We start from the raw sequence: 19082 nt of genomic DNA, 5'->3' as shown, positions 1-19082 counted from the left end.
ATTTAATTCACTATATCCTTCTTGCAACCTTTCAAGGTATTACAGAATCATGTTTCAGAGTTTGTTTTTGCAATGTTTTGTATTGGCTATCATGCCAAAGCAATGAGTGTCTGTATTTATTTATTTTTGGTACCAATAGAGTGGTTAGATATTTTGGTCATTGAAGTCTCAATCCTTTGCATGAAAATGCAAAGTGTATCTTTAGTCCCATAACGAGTGAGCATGCAATAGCATAAACAGCAGCTTTTCAGGTACTGCAAGTGGGAGCACCAACATAAATGGATTACAGTGGGGCAACTTCTCCTCATAAAACTATCTAATGACTGAAAATGTTATTCTGGATAAAGAACAATGGTGGTACAATAATGGTGTTGTTCAGATCCTTGGAGAAATCCTGGCCCCACTGAAGTCAATGCAAAACTCTCAGATTTACCTATCAACTTCTCTGCTTCTATAAAGTCAAATCATTAGAAAGGTAAGCCATATCAACTGTATGCATAAACAATCCAATTGTTCACACACACACAAAAATCTAATGTAATTTAGAATATCTTAGTAACTATTAAGAAAAAGAATACTGCTGTAAAGTTTTTTAAATCTACATATGGAAAAATCCATCCAAATTTATAGCCATCCTCATCTCCCAATGTATTTCTAATTGCATACATTATATAAAGAAATAGTATGGCTCCGTTTTATTTTCCTGGCTACAAAAGCTGGAATATTAAGTGCCAGATTATTCATGCTGCTGTAAAATTACTCACATAAAAATGTCTCCTTTTTTTGGACAGAAGAACACAATAACCCCCTATTTAGAAAATGGTATAGGCAAATGCTGAGCTGTTTCATATACATAGAATAAGGTTTCTGTGCTGAACAAGATTCTAGTTACTGAGGTTAAATTATGACTAACCAACGACCTTGATGAATTTGTCTTTTGAGTCAGACCTACTGTTTCAGTTTTCCAGCATCCATATTTAGTCCGAGCTTTGTGTCTTTGGTAAAATTTGATAACCCGTTGTTTTCTGTATTTATGGAATTAAAACACCAACAGTATTTGGTGGACAGAGTGAAGAGTGGGAACAGTATTACATTCTAAAACCACAAAGGATTCTATAGTTACTTTCATGTGCCTTATGGCTACTGACCATTTTAGCCAACAATAGATCTCATGAATAGTAAATTATTAAAAGATGAAATTGAGAGATTCATTTCAGTTTTTACAAATATGCAAATGTTTAAAGGGTATCTCCTCTCTTCCCACAAAACTATGCTCTTATGGGACCCTGGCTTCTCTCTTCTGGCTCTCAATGGGTCATATATGTCTTCCAAACTTTGACATACTAATTGGAGTCTAACAAATGTGGCAGCCTGTCTGTTAGGCCTTAGACCACTGCACTTTCATTTCTCGCATTCTGGGATTTCCCCAGTGCTTTCACACATTCTGAGAGCACTACAGGGAAGAACAGACAAGACTGAATACAACAGCATCTAGGGTTCAGTAGAGAGATTGCTAGACTTGCTGGATCCCACTACAAGAGCCCCAAAAGTAGAAGGGCCTTTGGAAAGCAGCAGGGGATATGGGGAGCAAAGAGTCCAGGATCTGTGAAAAATCAAAGGGAAAGAAGGGGATCAACAGAGGAATAGTGAAGTGTTTGTTTTTTTTAAGTGAACAGATCTGAATGCTAAAATACTTGGTTGAGAGAGAGGCTCCAGAGTAGGCTCTTATTTTATAAAACTGATTCACTTAGCCCTACTGAGGCCTTCTGTGGGCTTCTGAAACTTTTCTAGCCAGGTTCCATTTATTATCAGAACATTTTGAGGTTTCAAATAATTCTGTACAGGTCTTATTTCACACTTTATATTAACAAACTCTGAAAAATTATGAGCTTTCTCATTCTCAGTGCTGCAAAATTTCCAACAGATGTCTTCTTGCCAGTAGCAATGATGATTAAAGGTTTCTAAAGAACTAGTGCTTCTGAAAATAAGAGGTCCCACTGCCATACCAAAAATCTTTGGGGCCCTTCTTATTGGAAGTGGGTACAGCCCACTTCTAGAGGAAATCTTGTCACAAAAGATCTGCCCTGTCATACTTTTACTTAGTTTAGGCAGAGATTTTTTTTTTTTAAGAACAGAAAATACAAAACATTAGGTAAATATAAGTATTCTAGCTGCTACAATCTGATTTCGTAAAAATTATATCAAGTACAGGGATTCCAACCCACAGGGTTGTAACTCACCCTCGGTCCTGGCCAATGTGTAGAACAGGCTGTTAGAAGAATTAATGAGGAAGCCTGGGTTAGGTGGTCATCAGTATGCTGATGAAACCCAACTTTTTGTTTGTACCGCTTTTGATGCAGAGAGAATAAGTATGTGTGCTTTCCTAATATCTGCCAGAGATTGCGGCATGGGGGAGTGTGAATGGCTTGGGGATCAATCCAGATAAGGTGGAAGTGATGTTGGGTAGCTTGGGAAAAGCAACTTTACCATATGGCAAAAATTACATCTGTGAAGGTGTGTCTCCATTAACTAACTCTCAGGTTCGCAACTGAGAATTCTGGTTGGAGTCCCAGTTATCTTTCAGTGGTAGCCAACACTGGTTTTGATCATTTCCATCTGGCTAGGGGGTTGCAACATTTTCTTTCTAATGCAGACCTCAGCACCATAATTTAAATCATTGTCACCTGAGACTAGATTACTGTGATGCACTCTACTTGAAATATGAACCATACCTTGGTTCATCTTCATCATCATGGTGTGAACCGAGCTGCAATTTAAAACTGTATAATTACACATGCCACTCACCTAGGAATAGGCAAAAGGTTTAAGTAATGTGTTTTCAAATCAATAATCAGTGGTTTCATTTATTGAAAAGTATTATTAATATTTTCCCCCTACCATTTTCCACACAGGACAATCCAGATCCAATATTTTATTATAGTCAAAGTTGTTATTCTTTACCAATATGATGGTCTTAGTGATTAAAAACCAAGTCCCATTTCTTCAAGGAGCTCCATGTGTGCAGATGCCAACATTAATATGAAGTCTCACTGAATTCACTGAGTCAAAGCCGTTGGCCTGTGCAGAGTTCTATGCAGTATCATTCCCAAGTTATAATCACCATAAAATAATCAACATATTTTCTTCTTATCTGCTTTCTTCAGACCATTCAATATAAAGCAATAGATATACATTTCTTCATCAATACCCTGAGATTTATCCTCTATCACAAGTCTTTTCTACCAATTTTCTGTAAACTATGTCAGAATTTCTTCAACTTTTCAAATCAATCAGAATGTGTTAGCTCAAAAGCAGAGGCAGGTAGCCTAAGTATCATCAAGCAAATGCAGTATGAGAAGTTGTATAGTCTAGTGAGTCATTACTAAAATTTCCTGATCTTTTTTTTCCCTCAGGGCCAAATTTAACCCCACTCTAACCCTATTTAATATTAGGGAGGAAGTAAGATAAGAAAACACAGTGCACCTTATGCCTGTATTTTATGGAAAATAAATCCATTTTCCTCAATCCTTTGGCTCTGATTCTGCTCCCAAAGATATCAACTGCAAAATTCCCAGTGTCTTTAGTGGCAGCTAGATCAGATCCAAAATATCCTTTCTGAAGGTTTCCAAAATTCCTATATCTGTGTTTATGGCTGCATCTATTTTAGTCTTTGGAATCCAGGTTTCATTCCCATGGCTATCAATCTCCTATGTGAATACTTCACCTTGGTAGGGAGAAGCATCTTTTATTTTGGATTCTAGCATATGGCTAGCTTTCAACAACCAGCATGCAAATTCTTCTTGTCCCCTGCTCCTATGTATGTCTAGCCAAATACATAAACTCTTAGTGTTCTTGAAAAGATAGAGAGATGGTAAGCTTGTGGCCAATGCTTTTACTGACAGTAACATAACACTCTTTAAGGAGGTATATTTTGACCACATTCTGTATTCAAGTGGCCTACAGAATTATGCTGACACTTTTATCTAACATTTCAAAATGATGAGGATCTTAAAACTACCCCAGCACTAGTCATGAAAGCAGATGTCAACGGAATGTTGCTTTTCCATTTCTTTTGCATAACTTTCAATTAAAGGCTTTCAAGACAGCTTTGACCTTACCTCTCAGGAATTTTCTGCTTGAAACTGACCCAGCTAATCCCTGAGTCATTATGGGACAATTTACAGTATATACAGATCTATTGTCTATTATTCCATATCCCAGGATGACTGAAACCTATGCAGATGTTTCTTTCAAATGGTCTGACTGGATCATAGTGGCACGGATGGAGTGGACTTTTTGTGATGACCCAGGTTAATGTAAGCAATTTAGATAAAAACATATACACTGAACCACTGATAAAGTGAGCAATTTTTCTCAGATCACCTAAAAGAATATAATCAATCACATTTTTGATAGTGAGCACTTTTAAATTATATTGGCCATGGCCTGCAACAAAACTTAAAACTGGACATCTCCAAATTTGTAGCTTGAGCCCATCTCTAGTACTTGTACATGGAACCAACTGATTAATTGTCAGAGAAATTACTACTGTAGGGATCTATTATAACTATACCTGTAGGCTTGTGATTGAAATATATGAAGTCTAGCATTCTCAGAAATTCACAAAGCTTCCATGCTCTTTCCTCCTCTGTGTGTGTGTGTGTGTGTGTGTATATATATATATATATATAATAATTCAATTCCAAAAGGAAGAGCAGGATATATTTGTTTCTACTGGAATTGAATTTGAAAGTGTCTGACTGCCACACATTTTATTTCATTCAATTAGAGAGTTTATTTAACCTAGGGCTGAATTGTAACTGAAAAGATCTGGCCTAGAATTTGGTACCAAATATTTTACAGGTAATTTAATGGTAGTTTTGGCTGTATCACAACCCTGTCAGTAAGTGTTCTTTATGATATTCCAGAACATTTAGGGCCAGCTCCTCAGCTGGTATTAACCTACCTAGCTCCATTAAAGTTACACCAATTTACAGCAGATGAGAAACTGGCCCTTAGTCAAAAGGGAATCTTTCTTTTTTACTTTAGATATAGAAAGTAAAATGAACTCCATTGCCATAATTTGCTCTTTCATGTAATTGTATCCATCAGTGCACTGTTTAAAAAGAGTAAGGAAGCTTTATTGAAGGTACTAGTTATTCAGTGGCTACATTTTGTTTGCAAATACAGCAATGCTTTAAGACAAAAATGGGAGAAATTGTGCATTTGAAAAATGCAGAGGTTCCTAAGGGAGCAAGTCAAAGTTTAATGCACGAGTTAGAAAAGTAATAGGTGGAACATTATGTTCTTGTGTTCCAATGGGTACAGCACCCAATATGAAGTCAGGACATTCAGACAGACAAATCTGTGCCTTAGTTTCTCCATCTGTAAAATGAAGACAATGTTACTTGTATAGCACTTTGAAATGTCTAGATGAATACATTTATGTAAGAGTTAAATGTTATCATTATTATAAAAATAACATCAACCTTTTGCACAAAGAGAGTCTGGTTAATTATTCACTAAGAGTAATGGAGTCACTAACATTGTTTCGTGCCTGGAATGTCTGAGTAGTTTGCTATTTTTTTCCCAAATGGTGGTGGTATATGCATTTGTTTGAATGCTGTTTTATGCAAACGTACTGCAGCTTATGGATGGGTGCTTAGCCCTTGAAAACTGTTACAAGTTTTTGATATTTGAAAACAGTTTTTGAGTTGTGTGATAGTCTTTCTGTTCCTTAATTTGATGACTGTAACTGTTATAAACCTGGGGGTTGCCAGGCTGTGATGGGGAATTTAATTATTTTAGGGACAGGATGAGAGCACTTTAGGGAGAGGTAGCAGAAAAAAATGCAGCTTTTGGGAACCCCCCCCCCCTCCCCCGGTCAGCCCTGTTTAGCCCGTCCGCCCTTGCTAGGGGGCCCGAAAAAATTCTGGGCCCGGCTTTCCCCCCTCCCCCCTCTTGTCGGTCCTGTTTAGCCAGTCCACCCTTGCTAGGGGGGCCTGAAAAATTTTTTTCACCAGGGCCCGAACCTGCTCTCAGCGGCCCTGACTGCACCCTTGCCCAAAGCAATCTTTCCTGCAAAAATTAGGCTACTGTAAGATTTGTTGGCTGGGTTCAGCCTGATTTTTCCTCTTTCTTACAATGATGTAAATAAGAAGTAACACAAATGAAATAAATGGAGCTGCTGTAACACTACTAGAAGTGACGACAAAATCAGGGCTTTGAAATTTGATATTTTTTTCCTATTCATGCAAAGTAACTGTCTATTATGTACATGCTTGGTTCTACTGTAGCTATGAAGGCCTTTGTCAGATCCAAGAACAGCCTCAGTTTAGAGCCTCTAGATGGGAAGTTTGGTAAGACGACTACTCTTCTGTGTTACTCAAACACGATCTTATAATTATTTAAAAGCAGTGCAATGTATTTCAATGCCTACAATGTCAGGGGCCTGGTCAGGACCCAATAATAGTCATCATACCAGGGCTCTCGCCAACAGCTGACAGAAGTATGTCATCCACTGTATTATTCAGGAGTATCTTACATCCATTAAGAATATCAGCAATATTCTCTATAATTTTTTTCTCCTCATCACCACAGTAATTGACTCAGTAATTGTGTCGGTGGGTTCCAAATTGTGAAAAAAAAAAAAAATCAGATTTCAAGAATAATCTCATGCCAAAGCTGTAGCCAGGAATTTGAGAAATATTTACAACAACTTTGTCTCTTTAATATGCTAACTTAAATTTAACGAGTGCCACCCACATTTGTGATTGTCTTTATTGTTCAAGAGCACTCACAAGGAACATAGCAGCAGTGGGGGATGATCGCAAAAAAGACACTTACCTATATGAAAGGTTACTCTTGCTAATGTGAACACTGGTGCTTTAAACCCACAAAGAACTAATGTGGCTGCACAAACACAACTGAGAAAAATCTTGAATATTCACAAACACTTCCTGCCACCTGAATATTTCCTTACATTTATTTTGTACAAACATTCATGCATGGGGGAGAGAATGTAGACACAGGGAATGCAACATATAATTCAAACATTTTGGAAACATTTCTCATTACTCTCCCAGTTCTATGTTTTTAGGGGCCTGGTCTAAGCACCAGTTAAGTCACTGACTTCAATAGACTTTGGATGAGGCCCTAGTACCATAGTGCCCCTCCCCCACCCCAACAGAGTTAGAATGAACAAAAATATTGAAGAGATAAGGCCAAATCCTACTACTACTGACATCCTTTGCAAATACCCATTAACTTCAATGGAGTACTAGTAGGTACAATGTATAATAAGAATTTTTAATAATTTTAAAACCTCAAACCTCTGTATTCAATCAAGACCTTAGGGAAGCATCCAAGGAGGGCCACAAGATAACAATCAAATACATTCTCCACATTCAATTGACAATGGACTCTGCACATATTGTTTACATCCTTATTAGTCACCATCACCAGAATGTGTTGTTAATAATGAGTCAATTTGCATTCTTGAGAACATTTTTTGTTACAATACATTTTTCACCCTTTGCCTGACTGACATCATAAGCTACATGGGACCAAAACTGCAGAATTCAGACCAAAAGTTCTGTTTACTCTATATTATTTACTTTTTATTTTAAAGTTCAGACAAGTCCAAAATCCCAAATGAAATGGTGAGCAAGGTTGTGTGGTCTAGAGAAACTGTGAACTTCTACTACTGTCTCTGCTCTAACTCACTGTGTGGCTTGGGTCAAATTGTCTTAACCTCTGTGTTTGTTACCTCATTTGTAAAATGGGATAGTAATATTTTGTGCCTGCCTCTCTCGTGTGTTTTCAGGCTTATATTGGGGCAGACAGTGAACATCTTATTCTCGGTGATTAGTAGTTACTGGTATGAATATCTCCACTAAAGTCAGTAGGACAACCTGTATGACTAAGTGCTCATCATTGTGAGTAGGGAGTTCAAAAACAGGGGAGTTTTATCCCGTTTGTGAAAGACAACAAGGAATAAATTTTCAAGACAGTTTTTTAATACTTTTCATTTTAGTAGTCTGACAACTTTTTACTATTATCAGGTTACAGCTGTTAGATTAAATCTAGACACTACTAAGGCCTGGTCTACACTAACCCCCCCACTTCGGACTAAGGTACGCAAATTCAGCTACGTTAATAACGTAGCTGAATTCGAAGTACCTTAGTCCGAAGTTACCGCGGTCCAGACGCGGCAGGAAGGCTCCCCCGTCGATGCTGCGTACTCCGCTCGCCGAGCTGGAGTACCAGCGTCGAAGGCGAGCACTTCCGGGATCGATCCGGGGCACTTCCGGGATCGATCCGGGATCGATTTATCGCGTCTTAACCAGACGCGATAAATCGAACTCAGAAAGCCGATTGCTTACATCCGGACCCGGATGTAAGTGAAGACGTACCTTAAGTCCCTATTCAGGCAAATCTCCCAAATAGAACTGGCCAAAACTCAAAATTTCCATTTTGTGGGATATTCTAAAATTTCAACATTTTTTATTTTGACTTGGACCAAAACCAAGTATTTTTGAAATTCCATGCGAAAAAGAAATATGTATAGTCATTTAGGAAAATTTTTGTGTTGGAATTTCAAAATTTTGTTTTAGAATTTTGAAAACTCATTTAAAATTGTTTTGTTTTCATTTCATTTTTGTATTATTTTATTACATTATTTAATTGACATGCCAGTAGTTGTAGTTGTGTATAAAGTTGTGTATTTTTAAAATCATTAAGGGCAGTTGCTACTCTATATTGATTGAAACATCTTACCATCTTTTCTAGATAGAAATATCACAACACACAAAGGAGTCCCTATCAGTACTAGGCAGTAGCTTCCCTTAATTATTTTAATAATAAAATAATAGAATATTTAAACTATTTTAGTATGACATCAGTAGTAGTAATGTATATTTTACTTTACTACTACTGACATATGATAGAATGTAAAAATAAAAAATATAAAAATGAAAACCCCATAAAAAAAATTCTAAACCAAAATTTGAAATTGTGAAATAAAATTTTGATTTTTTTTCAAAATGAAAACTTTTCTAAATGAAAAAAAAAATCCCTATGGGAGTTTTTGTCAAAATAGGCACTTTTTAAAATGTTCCAATTTTAATGAAACTGCAGTTTTCATGAAACAATGTTTCAATTACACATTTTCCATTAGCTCTACTTCCCAATGCACTGATGGGTTGTGCCTCCATAAGGTCTGAGGGTCAGGTCTGCAAGAGCTGGAACACAGAAAATAGGGGAGAATAGGAGATTGACCAGCAAATCACAAAATGAAATGTTAAAAGGCTCAGAGCACTACAGTTTACAGCCAAGTTTTGCAGACTTTTACAAAATGCATCCAAATTAAGATTGAGCCTGTGGTGGAAATTACAATAAAAAATGGTGTAAAAATCTAATCCAGTCATACAACAGTACAAGTTATACCGTAGTTGCTGTCTTGTAGTCCTTTATTAATGCTGTAATTAAAAGAAATGTTAAAAATGGATGTTGATATTCTTATTTAAATTTAAAAGTTAACAGGCACAGGAAAACGCTAGTGAATCCTTAAGGCTCATACTCTGCCCTGAATTCATGCCCTCCCCCCACTTTTTTTTATAAGATTGCTGAGCACTTGCTAAGAGTGCTTACTCACTCTTGAATTCAGTCAGAACTGTGGGCACTTCCTGCAGTTCACAGGACTAGGCCCTTATTGTGTCTATCCACAGATTGGTGACCCCTGCAAAGCAAAGACAAAGCAGGATTCCTTAAGGATGATGTTCTAGCCTCATGTCCCATTCAGTCTCCAACTGTAATCATTGGCAAAACGCCCATTGACTTGAATGGGAGCAAGACTGGGCTCTTACTTCTGTATTTTCTAGTTTCTATGAATTTTTAAAGAAAAATTTCAGGGTAATTTTAATATTTAATTTTCACTTGCATGTGTTGCCTGATTTATTTTCCTGCTTTTCTCTATGTAGTGAGAATTCTCAGGCATTAAACAAAAAGAGAAGAAAATGTCAACTGCTGCCTTCATTCTACAAATTTTGCCAGTCTTCATTACACATTTAACATTCTTTTGAACAGGCATCTTCTCATTTTCTTTCATGTCATCCCCTATGTATGGGAGGGGACTCAAACATATCCATAAAATCACCTCATTATTCTCCTTCAAATCCCTTTTTACAACTCTTCTTTGCTGTATGGCTGACAACAACAAATTAAAAATTGCTGCTGTGCTCTGACCAGCTTTGTTGCATTGTTTCCTTGTGCTCTCCCTACCTGTTTGCTGTATACACCTTATGCCTATAGTCTTCTACTAGGATTGTAAACTCTTCAGGGCAGGGACCATCTTTGTCAACTTTTGAGGTGGTGTACAGACCTCACACTATGGTAAGCAGAAAGGGGTTAATAGATGTGACTGTTACTTCTCCAGCTGGGATAAAAGGCTGCAGCTCAGGCAGAGAGAAGGATGCTTGAAAGAGAGGGTAGGAGCCATGCTGAGAAAGTTCCTCAGCAGCAAATTGAGAGGCACTGTATGGAGAGATGAAAGTCCAGGGAGATAGGACTGGGAAATTCAGTTGTGCAAAAGACACGTGCAAACAGGCAAAGTCAGGGAGCCAGTCAGGGATTGTAAGAAACAGACCATAGCTGCAAGGGCCCTGGACTAGAACTTGGGGATATGGGTGGATCTTAACTCCCCTATCACTAGGGTTGCCAACCCTCCAGGATTGTCCTGGAGTCTCCTGGAATTAAAGATTAATCTTTAATTAAAGATTATGTCATATGATGAAATCTCCAGGAATTTGTCCAACCAAAGTTGGTAACCCTACCTACCACTCCACCCCCCCCACCCCCCCATGCAGCAGATGAGATGTAAGTCTTGGGAGTAAATGGGGAAGGAGTAAGAATGAAGAACTGGCATAGAGTCATTGGATTTTAGGTTTTTGTTTGGACTTTCCTGTTACCCTGGAAGGGGTGAGGCTCCAAGTGACCTGGCCAGAGGGCCCAGTTGCAAGAAATAGCAGACCATTGAGTGGCTCAAGCTATGCCTGACAGGTGATAGAGACAGCATCCAGCTATAAGGGAGCACACCAATGGTGAACCTTTGACACAAGTGTTTGCAAAGTGGCTAGATTCTAGCAAAACTGGGCTTTGAATGCTAGGCACTATCACAATACAAATAATAAACAGTAACAATGATGGGGTAGTTGCAGTATTATCAAAATATGATCCTTCTTGTTTAGTGTGAAAATGATCAGTACAATGACTTACACCGTAACAAAAACGGATCCCAGAGGCTGGCAATATTCTAGACTTCCTTGCAGGAGACTGAAACTCATAGAAAAGCTGGGGCGGGGGGAGGGAGAGGGACTGACAAAAAATTGTACATGCTCCCTAAAAAATAAATAAATAACACACACACACAAACTCCCCACAAAAACATGCCTAACACATCAAACTCTAAGGGTCACATTTTGCAAAAACTTATGCATATAAGTAGCTCTAATCACTCAGGTTGTTTCTTTGACTATAATGGAAATACTTGTGTATGTTTATTGGTTTAAAACTTTATTATGCTAGAAGATATAAAATAAGAAAAAAACAAGTATCAGAGGGGTAGCCGTGTTAGTCTGAATCTGTAAAAAGCAACAGAGGGTCCTGTGGCACCTTTAAGACTAACCGAAGTATTGGGAGCATAAGCTTTCATGGGTAAGAACCTCACTTGCATCTGAAGAAGTGAGGTTCTTACCCACGAAAGCTTATGCTCCCAATACTTCTGTTAGTCTTAAAGGTGCCACAGGACCCTCTGTTGCTTTTTAAAGAAAAAAACAGACTCTTTGGCTTTCTCTTTAATGTTCAGAGCCAGTTCTGCCAGGTACTGAGCATTTGTAACTTCCATTAAGTTAAATGTCCAGCAACTGCTCAGTCCCTCTGAGGGTCTAAGGATATTTAGCATCTGGTAGCATGTGACCCTAGGAAAGATTTGGGATTATTTTTGGGGTTTTCATTTACTAGTATTATAAATAATAGAAGTTTTTGTTGAAAAAACTTTTCTTCAGTGGAAAACATTTATAAAGATGTACAGTATTGAAAAGCTTAAGAGTGTTGAATCCCTACATTTCATTAGGTATCAAATACGTCACAATGTCAGTGTGAAAGTAAATATAAAAATAAATAATCTACAACTTTTTGGGTGAGTGGAAAAATCTTTCGTGTTCAAAACTTATATCTGCTTAGACTCATACGATACTGCTGAAAGCAGTAAAAAAGAATGTTAGGCAGACAATGAGGCCCATGAGTAATCAAAAGACAGTTTAGGAGTGGGAAATGTTGAAAGAGAGTGCTTATATGTATTGTACTTACATTTTATCACAGTGGTAATGATCGTACTTTAATTAAATATTGCTACAGAATGTAGTAATGTATCTCTAGCCATCTTACAAGGCTCCAATCACCAGGCCAATCTCTTGGTTAACATAGCCATCTCTTCCTCTTAGAATAATACTTGTTCAAGGAAAATATTTCAGACATAACACTTCTGTGGGCTCATGCTACATGATTCCTTAGGGCTGGACTGTGCCTTTAAGAAACAGCTCTGAGTAAGGAGCAGTTCAGACTACAGACAGAATGTGCGTCAAGAACAGTGCTGTGCATTCCCCTTATTTAGATATATATGGAGATATACCTATCTCATAGATCTGGAAGGGACCCTGAAAGGTCATCAAGTCCAGCCCCCTGCCTTCACTAACAGGACCAAGTACTGATTTTGCCCCAGATCCCTAAGTGGCCCCCTCAAGGACTGAGCCCACAACCCAGCATTTAGTAGGCCAATGCTCAAACCACTGAGCTATCCCTCCTCCTCCTTGATGCAGTGGGCCTCCTATTGAGTTGATGTGAATGGGATAGGGCCACAGCCCTGCATTCTCCAGAGGCACTTTGTGGTGAGGCACACACCTCAGTGGCACACACGGGGAACAAGTGCAGAAACTGCTCTCATGACAAGCCCTTGCACAAGGCATGCAAGGCTGTGGAGAAGCCTCCTTAGACCCTGCCCACACACACAAGAGCCAGTCACAGCCTGGCTTGAAATTAGGATTGCTGATTTTGGTTGGACATGTTCCTGAAGTTTTCATCACATGACATCATCTTTAATTCCTGGAGACTCCAGAACAATCCTGGTGGGTTGGCAACCCTACAAATGTTTTAATGCTTAAAGCCGGGTGGTATCACGCCAACAGTGTAACCCCAGCCTCAGTTGCACCACAGTTCCTAACAGAAATGACAAAATATTAGAGGTTACTTTAAAAAGGCATTTCCAATGAAATACCACATGTAATCCATCAAAAGCTGAAGGCTAACTTTGTTCCTATAAATTAAAAGGATGGAGTTTACTGTTTAATTTCGGAATTTTGTATTTGGCAAATGCTATTTGATCAGTTCTACACATACTGTAAGTGCCATGTTGAGTGCTATAATGTAAATAAGTATATATTTGCAATTAGTACTTCACTACTGTTTATTCATTATTGTTTTATATTGAGGTTCTGAGCATGCCCTTGGCTCAGTACGCAACACAGAAGCAGACTCAGACCCTGCCTTTTGGGTCTTGCAGTCTGAACAGACAGAGTCAGTAGAATTTCACATCCTACTGTTCTCTCAGTTGTCTGCCTCTCTGGCCATTCTGCCTGCCTTTTTTGAAAATGGGGAGGGGGGAAAGGGGTGCTTGCATATGTGAAAGTAACCGTTTGGGTTACATTTAAATCACTTGTTTGGTTTCAGCTGATTTAACTCCTTTTTTAGCAGCACACCATCTTTGTGCATGCTGCAGAGTTAAAGAGCTGGGGACAGTGACATAGAAATCTATGTGAAAAGCAAAATCAAAGGACTTACCTGTTTTTGTGTGCGCTCCACACTTTTAAGAGACAATTGGGTGGAAATTGTTGTGTAACCTCACTAATGACTTGGGCTCATAGCCTCTTAAATTGTGCTTGCACGCTTCAAGATAATTTAAAGCAATCATATGAATTGTTACTCTCTGAATATGTCCCTAAAGCATACTGTAAATGCATTAACAGATTTTGGGCCCACAGATGTCTTTTTTAAAAAAAGGACTTAAACCATGAAGTGATAATATGAAGTAGACTAGCCAATGTATTGATGTTTCCTCTAGGGGACTCTAGAAACTGTTTCTGGCTCTTTTGGTTGGTAAAGCATTAGCCTTGATCTCTGTATTTTTGGTTATAGCAATAAAATATCCCAGTTTTATTCCTCCCATGTTGCCCTGCTGTACTTTTCCACTAATTAGTGGTGTTCAATGGAAGGTCAGCTCTGCTGTTCTGCATCTGACATCTAAATCAGACAATGGAGATATGTTGGATTGGCTTTCTAGAACATATGTAGACCAGAGGGAAGAAAAAATGTATGGAAAACAAACTATTTTAGGTAGTATGAATCTCTCCCCATGCTTTTCTCTTTTACATCTGAATGCAATCTTCGGGGGAGACAGGAGGGGGGACTGTCTCCTCAGCCCATTGTTTGTATGCACACGCCCAAGAATTTCTGGTCAATATCTGCTTCTTTTCTCACTGTCTCGCCAATAACCAGCATCACCTACATTATATTTTTTCATACTATTTCTCTTCTGAATATAAATAAAAGCTGTTTTTCTTTTAACAGTAGATGTAGACTTCAAGATAGCCACAATATTTATACCTACAGAACAGAGAAGAATTAGGATAGGCTTTCCAATGACTTCAATAATTTTTGGATCAGACTCAAATTATATATTGATCAGTGGGTGTAAGTGGACTTGATGGAGTTGATCTTGTAACATATATGAAGAGGGGCTGTAAGAAGTGGCTGAAAATGGAAAATTATTTGTTTTGGCAACCAAAAACAACAAAAGGATTTTGGCTGAAATCTTCAGTTTTTAGCTTTTAGTTTGTTTGCTTTTAAACCCCCAAAAGTTGTCAAACCCATCCCATGGAAAATTCCATTTTGATTGAATGTACATTTTTGTCAAAAAATGTTTTAAACAAAAATGTTGACCAGTTTTAATAAATCCAGAGATGGTTACAAAATAATTAAAAAAAAGATTTCTCAAAAATATGGCTCCAATTCCCTGAAGCACTTAAGTGCTTCATTAATTTTAAGCATGTGACTAATCCTATCCTTATACAGGAAAGCACTTAAACATATGCTAAAACTTAAGTACATGCTTTAGTCCCATTAACTTCAGTAGGACTTAAGCATGTACTCAAGTATTTGCAAGGTTCTATGACCTGCAATGTGCAGGAGGTCAGACTAGATGATCATAGACTCATAGACTTTTCTGAGACCTCATAGACAAGGTTTTCTGGCCTTAAAGTCTATGAGTCTAATTCACAAGCTGAAAGTCTCATAAGGTGCTGAAAGTGGTCCAACAACACTCACTAATCACAGTACTGAATGCTTCCATTAGAGCTAGCCAGATAATGACTTAGTTTAATAGGACACTGAATTACAATAAGTAAACTATAACAAAACCTGTTGACTGAAGACTCTGGCCTTGGTCCAAGCCTTAAGAAAAACAGAAATTTCTCATATAGCAGGTAATCAGTAAGATGGGAGAGCAGCGACATTGAGAAGGCCTTTTTAAAAATCAGCAAAATCTATATTGATGATTTTTCAGTAATATGGTAACAACAGCTCTTTTTTTCATAAGCCTGAAATCCTGTGATCTTTTATTAATTGCTAAGCCATTGATTATGAGACTGTATGGTAAAAGAAGCCAAGCTGATTATATATGAAAAAGCAGGCCATTAGGTATGTTGAGTATCAGAGGGGTAGCCGTGTTAGTCTGGATCTGTAAAAAGCAACAGAGGGTCCTGTGGCACCTTTAAGACTAACAGATGTATTGGAGCATAAGCTTTCGTGGGTGAATGCCCACTTCGTCGGATGCATTAGGTATGTTGTTACCTTTCTACACATGTTAAAAATAGAAGGCCCATAGGTGGAGTGTAGGTGGGCAGAAGATGAATTGTCCCTCATTATTCAAAAAGTAACTTTAAAAAAATGACTTGCCATAAATATGTCCTAGTTCCATTTTCTTTCTTCCTCCCTTCCTTTCTATGGCAGCTCAATAGAGACTGCTACAACCCTTAGACTGAAAAACCCTTTATGGAGAGAAAAGGGCCATTTGAGAGTGCCTGGGCAACTTTAATTCTAGCATTTCCTAACTTTTGAGTTTTTGACCTTGCAACTTTAATGTTTAATGTAGTTTTTTTTAATGTAATGTCATGGCTTTTTAAAACCAGAAAATTGGTTGTGTAGCAAAGTGATCTAATTCTCAGAAATGACTAAGCCACTTTCACTGAAACTCTCCAAAAATGTCTGAGGGAGAGAGCTGGCATGGAAAATTTCAGTCCAGACAGTTAAATCTTGGTAAAATTTATAGAAAACTGAAAGCAGGCGTATAAAGGGAAAGTATTAAGCATTATTAACCTTAACAATAGCTACTAGTTCAATCTTAACCCCACAGGGTGAACCTTTTCAAAACTGTATGTATTATTATCACTGAGTTTACCATATCTTCATGTGCTCTCATTTGTCCTCTTATCAATGGAATGTGCAATCAATATGAATGTAAATACATTAATCTTCAAGATACTGTGCATATAGAATTTGTATACAGTACTTTCCTGCAAGATCAAAAAACACTTTCTATACAACTACCATATGGCCTCCCAGATGGCTTTTAAATGGCTAAGAAGTATAAGGTCAAAGTCCAGATCCTAAAAATCTGTACTTACAAACATTTCAGCACTCAGTGAGCAACAGTTTTGTCTCTATTATATTTGTGATTAACACTCTATTATACAGAAAGTAATAATCCATGAGTAATTTTCTACTAATATAATTAATGTTCTATAGGGTTTCATGCACAAAAATTAGTTCTCTAGAATATTTTGGGGGAAACTTCATTTTTCCAGGCAACTTTTTATTTACAGTAACTCCTCGCTTAATGTTCCTGAAAAATGCAACTTTAAGCGAAATGATGTTAAGCGAATCCAATTTCCACACAAAAAATTATATTATATATACACACACACAGTATAAGTTTTAAACAAACAATTTAATACTGTACACAGCAATGATGATTGTGAAACTTGGTTGAGGTGGTGAAGTTAGAGGGTGGAAGAGGGTGGGATATTTCCAAGGGAATGCCTTACTGCTAAATGATGAACTAGCATTCGGCTGAGCCCTGAAGGGTTAACACGTTGTTAATGTAGCCTCACACTCTACAAGGCAGCACGAATGGATGGAGGGGAGACAGCATGGCAGACAGAGCCAGAGACACACACCCTGTGTGTGGGAGAGAGAGAGAGATGCACATTGTCCCTTTAAGTATGCTGACCTGACTCTAAGTACATTGCCTTTAAAAAAATCAGGAAGTTGAGACAGCAGCTGCGGCCAGCAAGCTCTCTCCGTCCTGAGCCCTGTCCTGTCCCCACCCTGCTCTATATGGAGAAGGGGTAAGCGGTGGGCAGGAGTAGGGGGGGAGGGGGACACCCTGACATTAGCCCCCCTCTTCCCACCTCCCCTGCGCAGCAAGCAGGAGGCTCCCAGGAGCAGATCCAAGGCAGAGGGCAGGAGCAGCACATGGCAGTGGCGGGAGGGACAGCTGAAACTGCCAGGAATTGGTAGCCTGCTGGGCAGCTGCTGCACAGGGAACTTAGGGGAGTGGGGAGCTGATAGGGGGGCTGCTGGTCCACCGGTTCCAAACCCCCACCAGCTAGCTGCAACGGGCTGCTCTTCCTGCAAGCAGTGGACAAAGCAGGCGGCTGCCAAACAACGTTATAAGGGAGCATTGCATAATTTTAAACGAGAATGTTCCCTAATTGATCAGCAACGTAGCAACATTAACTGGGACGACTTTAAGTGAGGAGTTACTGTACTTATTTACTGTCACTCCTGAGAATATTTTATTGCTTAAAAGGACAGTTTTAAGAAATCATCTGAGATTAGTTCTCAGAATTTCTTTAGTCATACACTGCTAAACACCTCACTATGTCAAATCTCCAGAGCTATGCTTCAGTACTGCCTCAAATTTACAATGAAATTATTGTTGGTAGAAAAATCTTTATTGTACAGAAAGAAGCTAAAACATTGCGATACATGACTGTGTAATGAAAAATCCTTCAGTTCTCACTTTTAAAAAAAGGTAAAGTTTCATTACATTTGGTACCATAATACATGGTATGTTGACTGAAGAAAAACATTTTTTATAACCAAGGCTTGTAGTGTGCGCTGAAAGCAAAATAATTAAATTGATCTCATTTGTTTTTTTGATGGCGTCTCCCTTGGGAAAGAATATTAGTTTAGTTAGATCAGATAATGTCTCTGTGTCTATGCAAAGAACTACTGAGTTAAATTAAAACCTTTATTTATCAAACAGACAAAATTAATAAACACAACTATAGCCTTAGATATAGTCGGCTACTAGACATTCACTTCCTGTATCAAATAATGATTTATTTATAATTCAATTTAGGCAGAGCATCTGCTCGTCAAGGAGTACTGAAACACAGTATCCACACAAGAACTCTTAAAGGTTTGGACACAGGGATCAAATTGCTTTGCAGACAGTGCGGTTGGAAAAAACCTATAATAGAACAACAACAACAGTAACCCCTTAAAGAGTTTTAAGAGATGGATTATTAAATGGAATGTCTGAAATTATTCGTAACAACTGCTGTTAATTGTAAGGCATTAATGCAGCTACAAGAAGGCAGGGAGAAAACAACCTGCAAACCCTATTTCTTTGTTGAGTTTTCATCTATTTATTTTGACACAAATCAGAAGACTAACGCTATTTTTGGCAGTTCTGATTTTAGGCTGCATTAGAAACTTGATACAGCCCTGAGTATTTTACTTTGCTTACTGTAAACCAGATTTTCTAATCGTCTATTTATGAAGAAATACCACAAATAGAGGAAGTCATACATATAAGACTCTTGGAAGTGCAAGGCACAATTCAATAGTCAAGCAACAGTTAATGGGAATATATGAAAAAACAATGCAAAGATCTTATTTGCAGC

This window comes from Emys orbicularis, chromosome 5, assembly GCF_028017835.1.
Source record: "Emys orbicularis isolate rEmyOrb1 chromosome 5, rEmyOrb1.hap1, whole genome shotgun sequence".
Lineage (NCBI taxonomy): Eukaryota > Metazoa > Chordata > Testudines > Emydidae > Emys > Emys orbicularis.
This window is presented reverse-complemented; position numbering follows the sequence as displayed.